The 22907-nt window shown below is 43.0% G+C and overlaps 1 protein-coding gene across 2 annotated transcripts in view; it reads right to left on the bottom strand.

The window, feature by feature from the left end:
• The window catches only part of CLASP1 (cytoplasmic linker associated protein 1), a 186229-nt gene that overhangs the window by 154743 nt on the left and 8579 nt on the right, over positions 1 to 22907 (bottom strand). The gene's annotated exons all lie outside the window — the stretch shown is intronic.

Below are 22907 nucleotides of genomic sequence, written 5' to 3'. Positions count from 1 at the left end.
TCACCCCAACACTGCAGAAACTTGAAGCAATACTGAAAAGCAACTTTGAAGAACAAATGCAACCTGCTGGGTGCCAGTTACATTTCACCTCAGAAGAGGAAGGGAACAACAACTTTCCAAATTTTTCCAAATTATTCCTTCTAAAAATACTGTCGATTTTTAAAGAAATGTAGAAATATTTGTAATTTGCCAAGGAAGACTCAAGAGACACAGCTGTCCCGTGTCATCACAGGCAGGTTCAAAGGTGGATTTTTATTTTTTTTCTTTAAGATTGTAAAGGAGGCTTGGTGGAATTTTCTAAAGCACAAATTAGGTGCCAGCTTAAACTGAAATCAGCAGCACCCAGTGGCACCAATACCTCTAAAAATGTGCCCTTCACGTCTTTGGAACCTCTTCATTCTATGCCATCTCATCTCTTTTTATTCATACAGGTTGGAAGTTATACAAGCCTTCCTGCTCCTGTAGCTTCACAAGTGGTTTCTTGACTTTGTGCAACTATTCCAAACTAAAGTGCCCCATTAGTATTAAGTAACATCTTTTACGCAGAAGGGAAAGCATAGCAATTCTGAGAACTCCAGAACCAAAACCTGATGTCTTGTGAATTCTGAAGCAAGATAGACACAATGCTAGACAAAATACTGTGCCATTGTTAACCTGATAGGAAAAGGATGCTGCATTGTTTCCTCCCATCCAGCCCTACTGCACATTCTGTATGGAGTTAGAAGACAATAGCTCTTTAGCCTTTAACATAATAGGGCTCACCAATAAAATGGGGTTAGAAGGGGTCTCCAAAGGCCAACTAGTTCAACGCCATCCCCACCCCACTGCTCAAAATTATATCAGGTTGGTCACATTTCTACAAAGCATTTTGTTTTACTTGATTCTTAACATATAGGCCTTCAGCTGGCATTGACTTCAAACATTCATTAAAACTTGAAATAGTTTTATATGTTCTAGTTAGAAGCAGCCCTTCCAATTCATTAATTGATTTAATGAGCTTCTGTGTCACCACCAGTAAGACCTTGCCGGCAGACTGTGAAACAGCAAAACTGATTTTATTCTGTTAATCCTTCTCTAGGTACAGTGGTATAAGCCAGGCAACAATTTGTAGCCCCTAAAGACTCCAGCTACATGATCTGATCCATAACAGTCTTGGACTTCAACAGGGTTTCATGCAGATATAAAGGACGTGAGACATGGATCAGGCAGCAAGATCAGCACACACATGTCAAGTTCAAATATTGCCAGCCATAGCAGGAATTGGTACATTCTCTTCAGCAAAGAAATGGCATTGGGCTTTTGGTTTGTTTATCTAGGAGATTTTGTTTAACTTGACATCATCTGATAAAAGTAAAAAGTTCAAAGTCACACACAGTGATAGGCTCCAATTACTATTCCTCTCTCAGCCTGTGTCAACACCAACTTTATTCAGGAAGGAGGAGGGATTGCTGCTGGCAAGTCACTCGCAGCCTACGGCACAGAGGCTATTTCAGAAGAATAGGAGATTGACTTTCACAGATAGTAACCGCGTCAGACTAGAAAACATCATTTAGAGAAAGAGGAGTTAAGTTATGGCGATGCCCAAGGATAACACCAAGAAACATAACATGCTTTCCTGATAACATGGCTTATGGTGCACGTTAAAGATGAAGTGGCTGCTTTTTCTTCAGCACAGATGTTCTAAGAAAAGTCAAGCAGATCAGTTGCTAAATCTTCCACAAAATGACCACCAACTGATTAAGAAGGGGATCCAGCTACAGTTACCCCTCTTCTTGCCCTTCATCTTTTTCCTCCTGCAGGCTAACAGCACCTTCCTACACCCCAGCAAGATAGGAAATACAAACTAGTGTTTTTCAAGAGCTTTCATATCCTCATCTGGAACTACAGAGCATTATTACTATTGTAAACTTGTCACACTGAGGTCTAGCAGTACTGTCTGTATGTTGGAAAGAAGTATTATTTGGCTACTTCATATACATCTGCCTGCAGTGCTGGGACTGTGCCAGCATGCAGTCCAGTTACAAACAAAGTTCAGCCTAAGATCTATACATGCAGAAAAAAAAATCCATGCAGAGCTATTCATACACTCACATCACCATTTAAAGATATTTCTCCTCTCTCCTTCAAAGGACTTGAAATTTTTTGAGCACACACATATACATTCTGTTCCTTGTCTTCAAATTCATACATCAAAGAAGATGCCACAAACACAAAGCAACATGGAAGCAAAACATAGATTCTTCATTAACTCTTTCTTTAAAGAAAGGAACTGCAAGAGATGTGCAGGCCCTGCACCATTTCTTGATGTATCTTGACTTTTTTTAATCAATCAAAGGTAAGGAGTTCAGATTTGCTGCTACAGGCCAGACTAGCATAAACCCAGAATCTGAAGCCAGCTAATTAACTGACAGACCACGGCTGGAGTATTTTGAACTTCAAACCTCCACAGCCTCTGCTCCCTGGACATAGCTGCCCCCACAACCACGCTAAGCAAAGAGCAAGCCCAGCACATGCCACACTCAGGAGGGAGCTGACAGACACGCTGCAGCGTTCTCCTGCCCCACCAAGTTAAAGCAGACAAGCACAAGTCAAACCAGTTTTCTGCTCACATAATTACCATTCAGGAACTTGAGGCAGGCCTAAAAGCCATCACTTGCTCCTTTCAAGCTCTCACTATATCCATTTGGCCTCTCTCAATACAGCAGCATGCTGCAGTTCAGCCTCAGTGCACATGCAAGGTGTACTCTTCCTCAGGCTGCAAAGCTAACCAGGAATTCCAAAGAGGTAGCTCCACCAAGAAATGGATAGGAAAGACAATGACCGCTAACTGGACAGAGTCACAAACCAAAGCCAAAGTACCATTAACACCATCAGTCACTTCTGCCATGTATCTCAGATGACTGTAAGACACATTATAAGCACAATGACCACCAAGGGAAACTACAGCCCAGCTGACTTGTCCAGGACACTTTTGCTGCAGCCAAGAGAACAAGCCTCAAAGACCATTTCTCTTCTCCACTGTTGCTTTCCAGGCTGTACGTGCAAGAAGTTCACCCAGAGGAGACTGACTTTAGCCCTCTGTCTCCAAGGGCAAAATTCTTTGTGCACTCAGATCAATCCAACCACCTTCTACTGATCCCCTCCCCAGCAATGCCTTTAATTCATATCATCACATTCTTGATCGCAGCAGAAGTTCCTACCCAGGGTGACAAATCAACATTGTGACCCACTTGTCTGCCACAGCATGAAAGCTTCACAACACTGTCTCCTTGGTGTGACTGTAGCTGCACTCACCCCATCTGCCAGCATGCTCTTTTCCCTGCCACATGCTGTGCCTTTCTAGAGATTACAAAAAGTATCTCTGCCCACAACAACTTCTTTAAAGCTTCATCCCACATTTCCCCCCCCATCTCCTCTTTGTTAATGACACTGCTACAGAAGTGGAGCTGGAAACCAGAACAGCTAGCGTAAAATGGCTACAGATTCCTTTAGGAAATCTTAAATAATGAAGATGTTACACCTCCAAGGACACATGATCCCTCAGAGGGAGGCATAAGCAAGGCCTCTGCCTTTGAGCAGATCTATCTACAGGCCACTGAAGTGGTTCTTCTCTACCCTTCAATTTACCACCTTTCTGGGATGAAAAGAATGGTGTGCTCTCATGCCGGAATCACGCCAGATCTAGCAATTAGAGGATGCCTTACCACTGACAAAACTGCCAATACACTGCAGAATAAAGCACAAACTACTAGCTTCATTTGGCAGACAGGTAAACAGCTGTAGTGGAAACTACATTGAAGAGATTTTGCTAGCATGCACTTGAACAAGGGTGGTGATCAACTTTTCCCATATCCTTCAGGAGAAGGATAAAGAGAAATCCTCTTAGATTAGCTAGAAAGGAAATTAAGCATAAAGACCAGAGGGGCACTGGAACAGACTAATTCAGGAGGGTGTGAAAGGATGTATTTTAAGCATAGGTTGCATAAACATCTGACAGAAGACATCTGGGTACATTTGGTTGTCTTCTGTGACCAAGAAACTGGATTTGACTATTTCCTGAAGTCCCTTATATTACGATACTTAAAGCCTCAAAGTTTCCTTCTTGCCATTAGAAATACAGTATCAGCAAAATAAGTTATGTTACTAGTTGGTAAACATCCTTTGTGAACAATAGAAGGCAAACTGACAATAGACTTACTAGCAATCCACTGTAGACATAAATTACACTGGCAAATAGAAGTTACTCCCCAGGGTGAGGTTGACACCCTGGTTAGCAAAACTTTCCAACACTGGCTTAACTCAAGATTAATGTACAACCACGAAGTGTATATAAAGGCTAAGGTGAACCTTAGACTCCCTTATCCCATGTTTGAAACCCAAACCATATCCATCCTTTCTTTCCCTGCAAGATCCTTAACTAACTCTAAACCAATGAGCCCAACTTAAACAAAAACAAAAATAGAATTTTCTTCTTGACAAAACTTATTTTGGGCCCAGCTTTGAGAAGTATGAAGCATGCACGTTATGAGATTTCTTGGAAGAACAAACTGCGGAAGCATTCGCTCACAGAGAACATGAAAGAGATTCCTCCCTGCTGCAAGCAAGATGCAAGAAGGCATTTGGATTCTATCATGCTGAGCTGCTCCAGGACCCAATAAAACTCCTCATACTTGTGACATTCATCATTCAACAGCAAACAATAGGTCTTAATAAACTTTTCGCTATTCAGAACAGCTTTCTAATCACCCATACATCTAACTTCACAGACCACACATGCTGGACACTGCATGAAAGGGAATCAAGGTTAGCATATTCAGCGTGCTCTGTCCTGGTTTCCATCTCAGTGAGACTCACTTGTGCTGCTTTGCCACAGCAAGACCTGCTACTAAAGCCAGAATAACACACAGACCAGCCCTTTCCCAACTAAATTGAACCCATTTATGCAACACTAAGTGAGCTAAACCTTGTAAAAAAAGTCCCCAGGCCACTCAGATCAATATAAAATTCACTTTAGGCTTGTAGTGTTTTAGCTCATTAGGGACAAGTTTAAATTAAATTGTATGAAAGTGTGTCAAAAAAGAAATTTGCACAGTTTCCCAAACCTTACAATATAGAAAGTGCTTTCCCTCTATGTAGTTAAGATCCACCACTGAATAAACCCCCAAGGTGAGGTCTATGCTAGGAAGCATTCACACATCATCCTTAGTTGCTGGCTCTGGAGGGGGCAAGAAACAAGCTGATCTTAAGTTAGTCATCCTCCCCCAACTACAGAGGTCTTGACATCAGCCCCCAGTTTCAAATCACTACAATGGGCTTACACAGCCAGTATCCTCAATTTAATAAGCACAATATTTTCCCAAAAGAACAGAGAAGAGACTCAGGAGGAGGGAAAGACATTATACACCTGGACACCGCATACTGTCAGTCAGTGGCAGAGCTGCCAGCTGAACCCGAGTCTGTAACAGCCCAGTTCCTGCATGAAGCACAAGCCTTGTATCTCCACTGACTCAAGCTGTAAGCTTCACAACCTGTGCTCCCAGGCCTTGCAAACAGACTCACTGCTCCTCATACAAGTGAGGATATTAAACAGCCCAAGTTATCTGGAAAGAGAAACGTTATTTTAAAACCTTATCTCAGGAGATTTTTTTTCTTCTATGGATAAGCCTGAATACCATAAAGGCAGAGACCACCAAAACACATTAGTTACCACAGACTAGTCATACACATTAACATGTAGTACTCGTATCACATTATTGTGATCTTAAAACCTATTCATCTTAAAACCACAAGGAAAAAAAACAGTCTAGCTCGTGGTTAAGGTTTCCTAAAGTCATACGCAGTCTCTGAATGCTCCAACAGATTTTCTCCAGAGCTTTCCCCTGAACGCAGATGAACAAAACGGGCAAGAAACTTGCAAGTGGGTCACTCTGCACTGCTGCTGGAACCGTGCCTCCTCTTGCTTCCTCTAACACAGAGCACAACCTCCTACAGGCATGGGCTGCGTCTCCTTTTTGCCTGTAACACCACAGGACAGAAACAATCAAAAAAGTCTGCTGGTGTCTGCAAGGTATCTAAAACTTCATCCTATGAGCCACCCTGGAAATACTCTGGACTGCTATTCTGACTACCTACACAGAAAAGCTTGGCTGTGGTGCAGACCTGTGTTTTGCAAACCTGGATTTTGTCATTACCACCTCTGTTTTACAGCCTCAGAAACTAAAGGGTTTGCTGCAAGCTAAGAGTCAGTGGCAGGCTCTTCAGTATTAACCACTCTTCACTATCACTCTTATTCACATGAAATAAAATCCACACAGCTCCTTCACAGGCCAGACTGGGAGCAGTACTAGTTGGCTAACAGGGATCTGCAAGAGAAGTTTTCTTCTTTCAAACCTAGACTATGCAATATGTTCAGGAAAGGGAAAGTGTCAAGGCTCTGCCCTCTAGTCATTTTCCAAGAGCCCAAAATACTGGAGGCGTAATTGCAATTAACTGCTGCTAAGGCTGCCAGCTCAGCAGCAACTAAGCCCTTCCTGTGGCTCCTGAGTGAATTCACTGTGGTGGTTTTAGGAACTGGGAGATCAGATCAAACCCAGCAACTGAATCCTGCCAATACACTTCTCCCTTCTTTAAACATCCTCCTTGAGACCTGGGGAAACAACGCATCATTAATCTGGAACAAGAAGCATCTGCATGTGGCATTAGCTAGAGCACCTGCATATACAAGACAAGAGAGAAAACACCTTTTTCCCCCGGAGCTAATCCCTGCAAAGGCATCTGCTTTCCCAGCAAACCTTTACACCAGCAGAAACCCAGTTCCCACTCAGTTGCTCACAGTTCAGCAACCCAGACATATGGTCTCTAACCTGTAATTGTAATCTTCAGACACACAAAAAACCCAGCTGCAATAGTTTAATCATGTTCTTATACCTAAAGGGGCAAGGCTAGCAAGCAACCCACCCAGCCCCTCTTCCACACAGTGAGGAATCCTTCTCAACAGGATTTTGTGGAACAGCCTCCATTCTTTTGGGAGTGACTTACAGCTTCATGGAAACATAACGCAGAAAATAAAGACTGTGAAAAATAACCAGGGATTTCCTCTCCGCTACAGTCACCTTGCCTGCCAGCCTAACTTCAGTCATACAGACAGAGGAGGGCTCCCTCCCACCGTGTCTGGTACAAGCGTTTTCCTAATATTGGTTCTGTTCCTCTCCCTCTAAATGGAGGCGACAATACTGCACACCAGGCTCTTGTGCTCAGTCACATCACAGCAGGCCAAGGAAGCTCCAAACCAGGTTGGTACACAAAAGCTTCAGGCTGCCAGAGCTGTGGTGGGCAGAGACTGCAGGCAGAGCAACAGCAATGTGCCCCAGGAGCCAAGCTACCCAATGCAACTGCTGCTGAAGCAAACAGGGGATAAGAAAGAAGGAAGAACTTCTCCACATGAAGCAGGAGACAGTGGGAAAGAACCTCTCTACTACTGTTTTGGCAAATACTCTTATATCTTCAGGACAGTTTCTTTTCCATTCAGAGAGCAGAAGGGAGGCAAGGTACACTGCAAGTACCCTGCACTACTTTCTATCCAAGTCCCACAAGGTCTGATTTCCGTAGCTCCAGAAATACTGAGTGGGAAAGAAAAATTATAAAGTCAAGTCAAAGAAAGCAGGAGAGGCATAGTCTTAACTCCTGCCTAGCCCTGGGTTTGTTTTTTGTGGGTTTTGGGGTTTTTTTTAATTAAAGAAGAGACCTTCTGCTAAAATGGTTTGGAGGACATCGTATCTGAGAGCAAAGGGCTGTTCCGGCTACCCACAAGAATCAGAGCAAACTCCTGCTTGTAAAGGGAGGAAGGACATCAAGCAAGAACCTAGTTCCCATAGGCTAGTGGCCCCTGCCTGTCACAGGAACACATGGCCATCAGGACCAGCACGACTGAAACAGGGACGCAGCTCAGTAGGGCTCAGCAGGGTGTACGGTACAGCAGGGCCCACGCTCAGCACAGCCATGAGGTAAGAGCTGTCAGAGCAGAAAGCCATTCTCCCACGCCTCTTTTGGGAGCTCAATTCGATGTGCTGTGAGCTGAGCTTCCAGACCTGCTCCGCACTTCGCTGGCAGCCCAGTGACTAGTTCAGAGGCCAAAGAGTACTAAAATTCACTAGCCCATTGCCAAATTTTCCCTGTAGTATCGCCTTGCTACTTTATCTGTGAACTAGGAACTAAATACAACCTCTGCCTTAATGCCTGGTGACTAAAGAACATAGCATCAATATTTAAAGCAATCCTATTCCCTTGACAGAAAGCAACACATTTGTGCCAAGTTTATTGTTCAAGCGGGTAAAAGCAGCATGCTTCAATGATGGGTTTAACTATTTTGTTGGTCTGAAAAGTAATTCCAGATCCTTTTGCATGAAAAGCACTACAGAATTTAAAAATTTATATTGATCTCATCCTTCCAAAATCATTTTATTTTCTTTTGATCTAGCATCAAAGACTTTCAGGATATGTGTATCATTAACTATGCCAATCAGAAGAACAGTGAATCTCCAAACCAACTATTTACAGTATACGTAGGGAAAAACATGCATTAAATATTTCTAAATCAGATCTTGCAAGATCAGGGGAGAAGCAGGGGGTTCCTCCTAACAAGCAGGACTTCCAGGAAGTTTTATACAGATTAGTTCTAGCGAAGGCTTTAGACATCAGGCATCAAATAGCATTATCTGCATTGACAGAGTCTATTAAATGCTCCAACCCAAATATTCTAGATAAATATGGCCCCTACTGAAAGAAGACACTACACAAGGCATGGGCCATCACCACAGTCCAAGACCCACCCGGCCTAGAAAACTACATAAAGACTAACATGTGAGCCTTAACTGTCCACAGTGCAGACAGATCACTTATTGCTCATTACTAACAGAAGAGCATCAAAAAATAGATCTACAGCTCCACTGGAACAGAACATTTATCTCCCCTTGACTCTCTCCCTGCAGATTCCTGGTGCATGTGCACAAACTTGCTTTCAGCAGCAAGTTGGTGCTCACTGCACTAAGGAGAAAATTAGCTGTGCAAGTCAAATGAAGAGCGTATGCTTCTATTCAAGTTTCTTTTTAATCTTTTGATGCCAGATAAAAGGAAAAAATAAGATCCATCTCACAGGTATGCAACTGTTCCCAAAATGAGCACTGAATAGCAGAGATTCAAAACAGACAGGCAAAGATGAAAATAATATTCATATGCAGTTTAAGTGTCATCCATAAACACTGAATCTGTCAGCAAGAAAGATTATGATCTTGTGGCAAAGGAGCCCTCCCAGCCTTACCTGCGTTCAATCCCTATCTCCCTCCCTGCCAAGCCTGAAGCCTCAATGCAAAGGAACAGGATGCACCTCAAGTTCTTGCAAGAATCTGGACCCTACTGCAGGTCCTGGGACAACCAAGTATCTGCTGATGGGCCCTTCCAAACACCTCATTCTCAGCTCTTCAGTTTGCTACAGAACAGTAACCCTTTCAAATACGATGACACAACCCCCCCGACTGATCACCCAGCATCAACCCAAGCAAATAACCTTCTGCACAAGGACACCCCTTCATGACCAAAGCCTTAATTCCAAATCACAATCCAACTTGTAATGTTGGTTAGTCAGCTGCTCTCCTCAGAGACATTTATACCTATAATGATTCTATTCAAGTCAAATGAGATTCTAAATTTCCTCCAGGATAACCAAGAGCAGAATACAGGATGTCAAAACAAGCATTGTCTGGAAGCAGAGGGAACATCCTTCTCACACCACTGATCTGGGAAGGGCAAAGGAAACGGCAAGGACAAGAGAAGAGAAAAAAATTGAAAACAGCATTATCTGTCTATCATCAAGCTACATTATTTTAAAGAACACAGCCAAAGACCATGACCTCTTTACCCTACATTATTTGCACCAATAACAGAAGGGGCTCATTAGGTCAGTTAATCTGATATCCTATGTAATACAGTTCATGAAATCCCAACCAGTTCCTCCTGCACTGAAACCAATTATTCTCGATGAATAAAGCATTTATTCTGGAACAGTGTTAGGGCTTAATCTGATTTAACATCTGAAGAAGATCAGCACTAAGAATTCTGACCAACAATTTATTTTTTGTTACGGATACAAACATTGCATACACCACAGTAAAATGCAGAAAGACATAAGCATTTCTCATCTGCCAAAAAAAGGCCCTCCCACCCCAAGATTCTCATGCAATAGTTTTCAAGCTTCTGAAATGTACAGGCACCTACATACTTTCTAGTAACGATGTGGATCTCTAGAGAGCAAATTGTAAGCCCATAGGCAACAGCCTCACTTCAAGTTATCTTATAGCTCCCTAAATGATATCCAAGTTCCACGTGGCCCAGAGATCGCAAGTGGGAAACTGGTGCACTCCAGCCAGACTGCAAACAACCAGAGAGGGCTTGGGTTGCTCTCGTATCAATTCCTGTGGCAGTAAAAAAAAACCACACACAGTAATAACCCGAGAATTTTTTCTTCCATCTTCTATTTTGTAAAAGCTTTATATAAAACATCATCTTTCAAATATGCCACATTCACGCAATGCCACAGTAACTGGCATGGAAGCCAAAATTTAATACAAATTCACATTTAATTGGCTATTAAAAACTACCACGTTAAAAGAAACAATGCGTTTTTACTTTAAAACCACCAAAACTATCACAAGGAAATACAGATTCAAAACCTTCAAACAGGGGGAGTGGGAAAACCATAAATTTCAATCACATACTCTGACTTCTGTAACAAAAGAGTAAACAAGATTTGTTACCCGACCCCCTCCAATTACCTATTATTAAAGGTTAGCCTCAAAGGAATGTCTCCCAGAAAAAAATTTCTGTAAGAAACAAAATTCAAATGTGAATTAATCCTTATTAACACGCACACAAGTAACACAGGCATTAAGTGTTATTACAAGCATATCAAGAGTTAAAACTAAAAAAAAAAATAAGACATCTTTCCCACATTAGCTGTAGTGTTCATCCAAAATTACATCCTCTCTCTGGAGAGCCCACACATGGGCATGCTTTAAGCAGCACATTGCATCAATTTGAGTTGGTCTGACTTTAATGGCAGCAGGATCTGGCTGCTAATTAAGTACCAGATGTCCAAACCCTACCACACCTTTCCTGATTAAAAAAAGGCAGCTTTTAGAGCATTTTTGTTTCAGATGCTGCTCAGCCACATTTGGCTGCAAAGCTGTTTTCTGGCATACATTCACTTATCTTATCACAAGTGCCTTTCTGATCCCTGGAAAGCAGCCCCCAATAACACATTTCATTTCCATCCTCTCAGCTTGAAGATGCCAGTCACCTACAACTGCTGATAGCCATGAAGTAAACAGAAGGAAGATAAACAGGCTCAAGTCATCTCCTTGACCTCCCAGAAGTTTTTCCTGGCTCACCTCCCACCCTGATGAACACCACCTCAAAGCCCTGCCCTCAGCCTCTTCTCTTTGCCTGTGCTTACCTCACCCCAATTGAAAAAGGCACACCAGAACCTGTTGTCCTGCTCTGTTCCTCTCAGATTGCCACATGACAGTCACCACTGGACATCTCTCCCACAGGGAAAGCAGAGTCTATCCTACCCTCATCCTTCCCTGCAGACCCATCTTTCCTCAGATCAGCAGCTCCCTTCTCCTCCAAGCTCCTGGCTCATGCACACCTGCTCAGATTCCCCATAGGGCTTTATCCAGGCCTTGTGGACTGCCAGCATTACCCTGTCTGCACAACTAGTCCTTTGAGACATGGCCACTTACACAGCTCCCCACACTTTTTCAGTAAACACCTCATACATCCAAAGCACAGCCTTTGCTCAGCAGTGTCTGAGGGCTGCAGCTGCACCAAATGAGCCCCTTTGGCTGGGAGCATGAAAACAGCAGGACCACCCCAGCCACCCCTTTGTGCGTAGTCCAACAGAACTATATTGATGTTAGACCAACAATCTTGGGATCATCATAAAACACGATCCTGCAAAACAATTGTGATGAATTTAAATTCTAGTTAAAAACAGAAAACACGTAACACATGGAGGTCTGGAGTACCTGCACGGAGTATCTAGCACATACTCCAGCAATTCATCCTGCCTCTCCTCTCTAAACCAACTTTCCCTTCATCTCATTTCCCTCCTTTATGCTAGCTGAAAGGACTGGGGAACCCATGAGACCCACATGACCTAAATGACTTCACTACTACATCATGAGAAACCTGCTTTCCATAGCCGAAAAAGTCAGCAAGCCACCTTCACATCGCCTTTCACATGACTTAGTTTTGTAACAGAGCTACCACCCAAAAAAGTAACCAACTCTTGTTAAGTGTTTGTCCAGCCACAGCACACTCTTCTGCTACAATTCCCATGCACCGCTTACTCCTGAAAACAGACACCAGAAAACTCTTTGAAAGATGCCTGTAAGATAGCTATCAATTACCATCAGCCCCAGATATCTCAGTGATAGCATAGTGAAGGCTAAACAGCTGAGAAAAGACCATGTTAGTACCTAACACTCAATTAAGACCTCTCCCCACCTAGGAATTCGAAGGATACTTTCCAAGTTTATTAAGTCTCTTAACCTTGCAGTATTTCATGCAGACCTAAAATTTAGCCTTTCCCATTTGTCCTAAACAGCTAAAAGTTCTCACGTGGTTCTCAGTAGCTCACCTTTCTGCTATTACATATCCTTTCCCTTCCAGCTTTCCCAAATATTCCAGCTCTGCCCCATTTATATCACTACTGCTGTAGAGGGAATTGTCTTACCCTGGTACCTTGGCTAGGATGATCCTTTTCACACCCCCATCCCTCTCTAGCAGTTCTACACATTGAAGTTTTCACCTCTCTGCCTTCAAAGCACTGTCACTTGGCCTGAGACTGTCAGCTCCTGCCTTCCCATTCATCTATAGTGCCAGCTCCCATCATCCCACCTCTAGGTGCAGGTTTTCAAACAAGAACCACTGCACTTTTCTCCACACATGCCCTTCTGCTTGGGAAAAGCTTCTCATTAATTGTAAGCTAGCTTACAAGAACAGGAAATTCCAGAAGGAAACAGATGAAATTGCATGGAGAGAATGGGACCCGAGCAACACGTAGAAGGAAGCAGAGGTCTTTAAAGGCAACAAGAAAGCTCAGATCTTGATGGGGACTGGAGCTGGTGGAGTCTTTCACAAGCAGACTTATTCACGTAACTTATCCACAATCCAGCAACATTCTAGAGGTAACAACTTTCCGAAGACCTAAAGGGACAGAAGGTAGAAAAGGCAGACAGTAGACTACCAGGAAAGCCACCTATGCAGGCCTGGAAGAAAAGCTTTAGTCAGACAGACAAAAGAAAAACAAATATTCCAAAGTGTAAGAGCAGGTACCTCCTAAAGCCTGTGTGCGGTTTCAGCTTTCCATAAAACATCCAATCATTGCGAGAGAAATTCCTTTTGGAGGTCAAGCAGTTCAACCATGCACATAACAGCAGCACGTCAGTGGCACCCTTCATTCCTCAGGATACAACACTGCAGTGCTCCTCTGAATGTCTCAGAGCTAAACAAGGTACACAACTATCTTCTCCAGGGTCTTAATTTAAAAAGCTAGTACCCCAGCATCTGCCCAAGGATCATTCTGTCCACAGCACTCTAATTAAACAGATAAGATGATGCACAGATACATTGTCTATTGGGGAGTATTGGTTTAATAAGTTGGTGCGACAGGACTGACTCCATCAGCTATGAGCAATGGGATTCCCTCCAAAACTCAGGCACGCTTTTTTATTCCCATGTGAAAGCTAGAGCTGTCTATATTTATAAAGTTATTACAGAAATTGGGTTCTTAACAGGTCTGGCTCCATCAGAGAACTTTGGTGATGGGCATACATCAGTAAAAGTCTGTAACATTCAGCTTTAAACAGCACTGAACAAGTGGCATCCCCTTAATTTACACTCCCAATAGTGAGACATGAAGTCCTCCTAAACCATTAAAAGCAGACATTTGTTCCACATCACTGCATAAGCAGTGATGCCTCCATTTGCGGTAAGACTTCCAATTAGACCCAACGTGAGTATGTCACTTGATATTAGTCAAATGGAGAGTCATGACAATACAAGGCAAAAATACTGTCTTTTAATGGAATATAGTTTTAACAGACACACAAAGAACTAAGACAATTAGCAGAAAGAGCTGATTTCTAACATACGATTCACAGTAAATGCAGATATTACTCAAACAGTGTAACTTCAAAATACACTGAGTAGAAGCAACTTTAGGTTTTCCATTCGCTATTATCAGGTTCCCGACCACTAGCTGACTGGCATGAACACTCTTACCCTGGCAAGGTGGTAACACCACAGTTAACCTCGCAATGCTTCCACGTCCCAAAAGAGATCCTGCCAGCCTTTGCACTTGTGTGCACGTCCTGCTCCTATGAGCAGAGCCAGCCACAAGAAGGGTATGGCAGGATGGGGCTCTACTACCTAATTTTTCATTGTTTCCACAAACTTCTTGCCAGAAAGCTACTTTTGGAGACAAAAAAGCATTACTAAGCATGAAAATTTTCTCTCTCACACTTAATGCAGGGCCTAATCCTACACAGTCTTTCCTCTGGCTAAACTCCCAGCCACGCTAGAAAAAATTATCTTGCTTTCCACGCTCTGGTAAGTGGGACTCTTTGCTCTGATTCTTGAATACTCAAATGTTGCTTTGTTTTTAAGTTTCATATTTGGCACAAAAGCAATACCAAATGAGGAACATAGCAGGTTTTGTCTAGTTAAAAAAAAGAGATCTGATCTAGGAAGAAAGTAATGAACAATTTGTGGGAGGTAATGTTCACTTGGAGAAAATCAGAGACTACACGTCTCCACCATGTTCCACACCTTCCCTCCTGCGTTTAATGATATGGCCACAGAGCAGATGACACATGGGATACAAATACATGAGGTAGCTTTATAAAAACTCACACATAGCACAGTCTGGCCATCAGAAACCTGGAGCTCTGAGCAAGCCAAGCACCAGGACAAATCTGACTGCACTGAGCCTCAACTAGATTGTCACTAGTACCTTGAGTGGCTCATCTTAGAGTCAGCTCACATGTCTTTAAGACAAACCCAAACCGCCACGCTGTCATCACTGGCATCCCAAAAGCATTTATATGGGAGTTGATTCACATAGGCACTTCTGACACTGGGACATTTACCACTTAGGTGCTAATAAATTTTGTTAGAAAACAAGAAACAAGTTTTAAGGCCTTGACTCTAAACAACGATAGGATGGATGGAACTAGATGAGCCCAAGAGTCCTTGCAACCTGAATTACCCTGTGATCCTATGAGCTGTTCCTAGTACCATACAGGAATGCTTACCTTTCAGTCTCAAAATGCAACTGCTGCAAAAGGAGGGCTGCCAGAGCTAGAATCACATATCTGAAACAAAAAGCATCCCTGCACCAGACTGCCTAGTCTAGTGGGCTAGTCCTCCAAAAACTAACATAGGTGCACTTAATGCTAACAACACACTGGAAGGTTAAAAAAAAAGTACTTTTATTACTATATATGAGGTATTTTTCAGTCTTATTAAGGAAGATATTATTAAATCATTAGTCTATCATTCATATATTCTTCACTCTCCCCATAACTTCTGAATTCTTTAACCAATTTTAGCAAACTTCAACATAACATGGTAGAGAAAATAGAGATCCCAAAGATATGCTCTTACAAATATAGTAACCAAGCAAAAGAGGTTCCATTAAAAGACAGACTTCAGCATGAGGAAAACCACAGCATCAGACACCAGTAAATCTACATAGAAAAAGCCAAAGGAAATGAGACTTCATAAAACTTCTCTGCTTACAAAATGACTTAATTAAAACTAGACAAAGTCAGAGGCAACTAGGCCCCACTGCCAGTGGGATTGTCAGTAGGTGATTTCTCATGCCGAATTTCAAAGGGTGAGACAAAAACAGCTTTCAAGACGACTTCAAGGAATATCCCACAAAGAAGACACAGAAAAGTGTGCATACTTTTAGCTGAGAAGCTAACAGACTGGTGTTGGTGGGGGGACTCTGGAGATTGATAAGTATTTCTTTTAGCATCAAGAGGACAACAGAACTCCACTGAGCCATTTAGAGACTAGCAAAAAATCAAGATGCCTGTAAACCCACCACTGCAACTAACCTCCAGTTCAGGCAACGATCCTCAGGCAGGAGTCACCATGTCAAGGAAAATGAGGATTCTCCCCTACTCACCCTGCTACCTACTAAACACGAGGGCAGCTGGATCACACATGCATATGAGCAACTGCTAATTCTAATCCACAGGTAACGTGCACAGTCTCTGTAAGCCACTTTGGGACTTCCGAGGACCAAAACCAGTACACTTTTTAAAGTATTTGTGTTTATTCACAGTGTTAGAGCAGTTTCAGGCACAGCATCATACCTGTTCTACCATACAGGCAAAGGACTGAAATGAACCTTCCCTATCACTGTGCATAATCCTGTTATTCTATATTGTATATCAACTATTCCAAATCATCACAAGATCTATCCTAAAGCCAAATAGATGTCTTGCCCTTATCTATTCCTCTCCAAGAGTTTTCCAATGTTCTTGCTGCAGGCAACTTTCATCTCGCATCCAGTCTAAATTTACTCACAGCCAGTTTATACCCGTTTGTTCTTGTGCTAACCTTGCCCTTTAGATCTAATAGTTCTTACCCCTCCCTGATGTTCACCCCCTCTGATGTATTTATAGACAGCAGTCATACTCCCTCTCAGCCTTCATACTGTAAACTAAACAAGCCAAACTTTTAGTCTCCTCTAGTTAGGCAGGCTCTCCAATCCCCTAAACACCACACTAGCCCTTCCCTGCACCTGTTCCAGCTTGAATTCCTTCCTTGCAGACAGGCAGCTAGAACTGTACAACACATGCCACAGAAGGGCCCAACAAGGCACTGTACAATAGCATTAGTATGCCTTTATCCCCACAGAAATAAATCCCCAATAATCTCCCTTTTCCACCAGTGCATCAGCTCTGACCCTCAGCCTGCAGTCAAGTAATACACCCAAGGTTTCCCGAGAGCTAGCGAACTGTGTTAGACCTCTGAACAAACCCTAGTGACAAGCACTGAAATGCTGCAACTGAAACACTACACCAGCATTAAAGGAATAGCTTTATCCTCTCAATTTAGTAACCACAATAGTTCCGTCTGTTGCATGTTGACCAGACTCTCAGTCCCAGCTGAGAGCCTGTTTGGCCTTGCCAATGCCGAGGCAGCCACACTACCAAGCACCCAAGAGAAAAAGGCTCTAAAAAAAAAAAGCCACAAACAACACTTGCCCAGAGCCAGTCCCAGCACTAAAATCCTATGGGAATGTAATAAAAATTTGGTCAGAAAGCAAAATCAGGGGCTCAAATCTCTACAAGCCAGAAGGATATGCAAGGGAGACGTTTATTTTGTATCCCATTTTTCTACTCATCTCTCACCATCCACTACCAGCCACCAAGAGACAGGATACCAAGTTAGACAGACCTTGCATGTGCCACTATGGAAGCAAACTTCTGTCCTATTTATTTCAACATTGGGTCTCTGCTCTTCACACTCCCTTGGGATCCTGTAGGTTCTCATTATTTATATTTGATTTCATAATACCTTGGTAAACAACTGAAAGATACTGTTGTCTGGTACACTCAGGCTCACAAACTTTTTGTTTATTTTATGCAACCAGTAGCACATCCACATTATATATATAACAACCAGAAAGTATTACTACTCCACTACAGTTCTTCCCACCCCAGCTGGAAAAGGACAGCCCTTCCTGCTACAACCAGTCATTATTACCTTTTAAGTATTAAGAAAAAGCCACAGGAAAACTCTAAATGCTGACTTGCTACAGCAGTTAATTTTTCTCCTGTCCTGAACATGAAGGACTGAAGCTAGTATTAAATTCGATCTACCCCAGCTGCTACAAGTCTCCTATTCTGCATTGCACCCTCTGTGGCACTCCCCATACTGCTGATACCAAATAGGTAAGAGCCGCACCATAATCTGATCAAATTACCACACAGAGCAGTAAGTGATGGAAAGGCAGGCCCAGCTACCAGAGCCAAAGAAAAAACAACTCATCAGCTGGACTGGGAATTAACATCAATGCCTACAGGAAGCTGGATATCCTGGAGCCAAAACTCTGCTCTTTCGTAAGTGTAAGGCAGGAAAACCCACTTATTAGGAACATGCCAGCACAGGAGCCTAAAAATCAAGGACTGGGCACACTCTGTAAATGCAGTTGAAGCCCAATGAGTCTTTAGCCCTTCCTATGATAGCTCTTCTCCCCACGAGAGGAGTCATCAGAAGCAGTTTTTGCCAAGATATCTTTTGCAATATGGGCATATGCAAGGAATAGGCTCTACTCACAAGTCCAGATCAAGATCACTCTTCCTCCACAGTCCATTTCTCATATCTTTTGGGCATCAAAACTAATTTAATTCCTTTTTATTAGCAATTACAGCTTCATGGTAAAGAGGTTTTCAGGGATGAAACTGCTTAATGTATGTACAGTACCGATCCTCGTGTACCCCCAGCATCCCAAAACTCACCAGCTAACAGCAGCTGCTTGGAAACCCTTTACAAGTCTTTTTTCTTCCCCAGATGGTGAAGTCTTTTTTCCCTGTGCATTAAATACTCAACAAAACACACTTACCAAATTATCATATCAACCCATAACCATGCATGATAATTATTTCTTAAATTGGGATTTATTCCACCAAATTTCAACCAAAATAAACATGGTATAGAGAACAAATGTATGCTTATAGTGAACAACCATTCATCAGCTTAAGTAACTCTAATGGATGCCACTTTAAACTAAGCCTGCACCATCTGTTCTACCCTTCAATTAGCGAAGCCAGAGAAAATTATTCAATGCACAGTTTAAGAAAGCCAGCTAATTTATGTAAGTTTTATTTCTCTTCAGCTCAGTGAAGCATGCTCTTGTAATGCTTGATATTCAGAAACAGATCAGAATGGAAGGCTGCTTTCTCTAACACTATTAGGAGTTTTGTCAGGGGAAGTAAAATTTCCCTGCAATATTTCACCATATAAAAAAATTTCTCTAACATCTCACCATACGTTTTATTTTAAAGAATGTGATGTCACTGTAAGTAGCAAAGTCAACTAGGAGCTAAACAAATCAAATCTGAAGTCCTGCACACGTGAACACAAACAAAGCTCAGGACACAGCCCTGCACAACTCTCACCCTGACAGACTGGGTCTACCAGCACAGCGTTGCTTGTTCAGCCGGGAAGCCCTCCTAAGTGGAAGTATCCTCAGCCACCAGGGTTTGTTAACCATGTCAGTTCCCAACTCCCCTTTCACAGGCAAAGCCCAGTCCTGCGAGCTACTGGGCACAGAGCCTCACAGAGATTAAGCTGCACTGGAGCAAAGGGATCATCCCATGCAAGGGTGAGATACTCTCCTTGGCAAGCACAGCCTGTGCAGTGAGAGCAGTGCAGCGCCAAAAAAAATCACTACTTGCCAAAGCGCAGGAAAAAAACCAAAAAGTTTTATCCAGTTCCTTACTGCAAACCCCCACGCAATTTCACTTCAAACTGGCCTCTCCTACCACTCTGCAATATGAAAAACATTGAGTAGAACCTCTCTTCAGTCTGATGGACCCTAACCTGCTTGAAGGCTCTGTCACCACCAAATCCCTAAGCTGAGTTCACTCTTGGATGTTGCTACAGCAAAACCAAGGGCACTTCCAAACCTCAACTCCAACAGCACAGACGACACATCACAGGGAGGAGAAAGGTACAAGAGACCTCATCCCCATTGCTAGATGGAGGCAATGGTACAATATTCTCCTGTTGTGGAGAAGCAGGCAACAGCAGGTCATTGCTAAACACCCTCAGTTCACCTCTAGGAATATCAGGCTGATAGAAAACTACTTTAAATCCTGGACATATGGATGTCTACATCCTCAAAATGAAACATCAATGGCACATCATAGTCTGGGTACTGAGAAAGGCACGTCAGCCACAGATGAGTCAGGAGATTTTGCCAAACAGCAGCATTACCAAATACTGCCACAAGCAGCTCAAAGTGAGATTGTTCACTAAGGAATTACTGATTATTTCAGCTCTCTCCCCTTGCTGTAGGACTGTGAAGCTGCAAGGACACGCTGAAGGCCCTGACACTGCTGTGTTGTTTTGTTGCATGTCTCAAGACAGACAGCTCAGTGCTGGCCTTAGTTATTGTTCAGGGATTCAAAGCTCTGCAGAATAACTCTTTTTTGCTTAGCCGGGGAGGAAACGGGAGTCCAGCAGAACCACCATCCTGAAACAGCACAGACGAAGCAAACAAAGCACGTGGAGAAATGGAGCAGAGGCAGGATTCCTCTTTGGTCTGCGGCATCCTGCAATACCTTCTCCAGCCCAACCTCACTAATATGCCCCACAACTCCTAGTGCCCATGCAAACATAGGCTGTCTGCTCTAAGTAACTGAGCTCCAGAGAAGAGTAAGAGCTCTCCAAGAGAGATCATCTTTTCACCCTGCAGCGTTCTTGTCTTCCACCTGCAAGTGCTGCTGAGAAAATGCAGGCCAGGCAATGCCTGTTGGGTACAGTTCAAGCACACTCCTGGCAAGCATAGATACGCAAATTGCCTTGCACTGGACCTCAGTGCCTTGCTTCGTATAACAACCCCCATGCTTCCTTGACTTGAAAAGCATCCTGAACTATCCGGTGCCTTCTGCACCTAAGGCAGCTGCCTGTTATGAAGCAGGGATCAGTGACCAGGTCACAAGGCCATTTGTTAGAAGAGTTTCAGAGTGCTGAGTGCTATCAGAAGTGTGTTAGGTCTCACTGTCTCACACATGATGCTTTTACAGGCTTGGACAGCACCATGGAAAGAGAAGCCTCTCTTCCTCCTCCATCATTGCTTTTTTGCTGCATCACTTGAAAGAGAAGATTGTATTGTCTCCAATCCCAATGCTGAGGTCAAGGACTTCACAAAATAGTGTCAGGTTAAAATAGAAACAATGTACAAAAGCCACCAAAGCCTAAAAATGTCAGTGATGGTCATGACTCACATAGCTCAAATTTGTATGCCCACAGCCCTCCCTGTAAAGGCACAGTAATTTCACCATCAATTGAGGCTCCTCCTAATCTGAACTGAACTGGATTGCCTCAGAGATGTCACTTCTCTTCAGTTCACTGATGTTTCCCCAGTGATAACACATAAGCACAAGTGTTTGGTTAGAAGAGTCCTAGACAAGCAGGAGCCATGAATCAACTGGACGCTCTCCCAAGATAACGGGTCTGTTATTCAAACCCAGTCTAATTCTGAGAGCACACACTTTATCACTGAAGTGTTAGGAAGTTTCATATCATGCAGATGATCCCAATCTTTGTTTTAAGCTGATACTTTCTCAAATGAAAGGAGTGAGGTAAGCAGAGAAACAGACTGCAAATATAATGGCTTTTTCAACCGTGACCAAACAACTGCAGTTTAGCTCTCCAGGTGGCTATTCTAGGGCAGTGATGCTTGGCCTTTCACTCTCAGGGTTGTTACACTAATCCATGAACTGGATCAGATGACACCAGCTACCCTGTTCTCCCTCACACCAGACAGAGCTGAGCTTCTGAATCCCCACCCTACAAGCAGTCAAGAAGAAAGGCGACAATAACGCAGATGCAGGCACTAGAACAAAAGGAAGAGATTGGCATATATGATGATGCACTAAGCCTTGGATGGATACTGAAGCAGACCTCACTACATCACTAACCTCCAGGTAGCCAGCTTGCCCCACTCAAAGGCTTCACATCCTCTATTATACTCATTCACTGAGAAAATACTCTCCAGACATCCGAGACGTGTCTGTTATGCTTACTAAAACTTATTAAACACAGTAAATGCTATCTATAGAACACAGACATTAATGAACAGCCAGCTCAGCAGCATGAGTTCTGGAACAGAGTCACAGCAGTACAGAAGTGCCACCAGTTTGTTACTGGAGAATGAACACCAGAGCGAACATTCTAAGTGTGTAATTCAACAGACAAAAGACCGGGAAGGGGGATGGAAGAGAGAACAAGTTATCCTAAAAGAAATTCTGCAAACTAAAGTGTGATGCTGGAATTGCAAAGTACAGCATAGCTCTGCGATCCACATCACTTCATAAAATCCCTGCAAACAGCACATTTCGTAACAATTCAAAGTTTACTGTGCTTGGGTTACCTTTCCACTGAGAATCATGGAAGTCTGTAAGAGAAAGCCAGTTAGCAAGAAAAGGGGGAATAAGAACACACAATGCGCTCAGTTACATGTACACCACTTGTTCATGACAGCAAAATAAGATTTCTTCATGTGCTCCACCAGAATGGATGCTCTATTGAGACTGTATTGGCTTTGGCAGTTTGTTGGTTGGGTTCTTTTTCTTTTGTTCCTACATGCCAGACAGTTTCTACCACAGCTGCTTGTTGACAAAAATGAAGAGGAAAAAATGCAACTGTGCAGAACACATTGACCAATACACTGCAATCTCACGATGACTTCTCAGTCAAAATGTCTGTTAAAAGCAGTTTAAATTAATCTGAGGATGCTGAGCTCCAGAGCACTTGCAACCTATATGGCTAGTCTCTCCTTCACTTCTACAGGAAAGAACTCCAGTACAATTCTCAGTTAATTATCTTCAGGCTCAGCTCCGTAGAAACTTTAATTCTCAGATTTTTCCAGACTTATCAGAAAGGAACAAAGTCTCCTATTACATCCCATACAACAGCTTAAGTACTCTATTAGACTTGTCAGAGTGCCTCGTGAAGGGACCAGGACAGGAGTTTTCCAAGCCACAGCTGAGAACCCCTCCCCACTCCCACAGTGCATGAGTGGTAGGACTTCCTCACTAAGC

The sequence above is a fragment of the Pygoscelis adeliae genome, unplaced genomic scaffold (genome assembly GCF_000699105.1).
Source record: "Pygoscelis adeliae isolate BGI_AS28 unplaced genomic scaffold, ASM69910v1 Scaffold227, whole genome shotgun sequence".
Taxonomy (NCBI): Eukaryota; Metazoa; Chordata; class Aves; order Sphenisciformes; family Spheniscidae; genus Pygoscelis; species Pygoscelis adeliae.
Note: the sequence above shows the minus strand (reverse complement) of the source record. Positions and strands in the feature narration are given on the sequence as shown.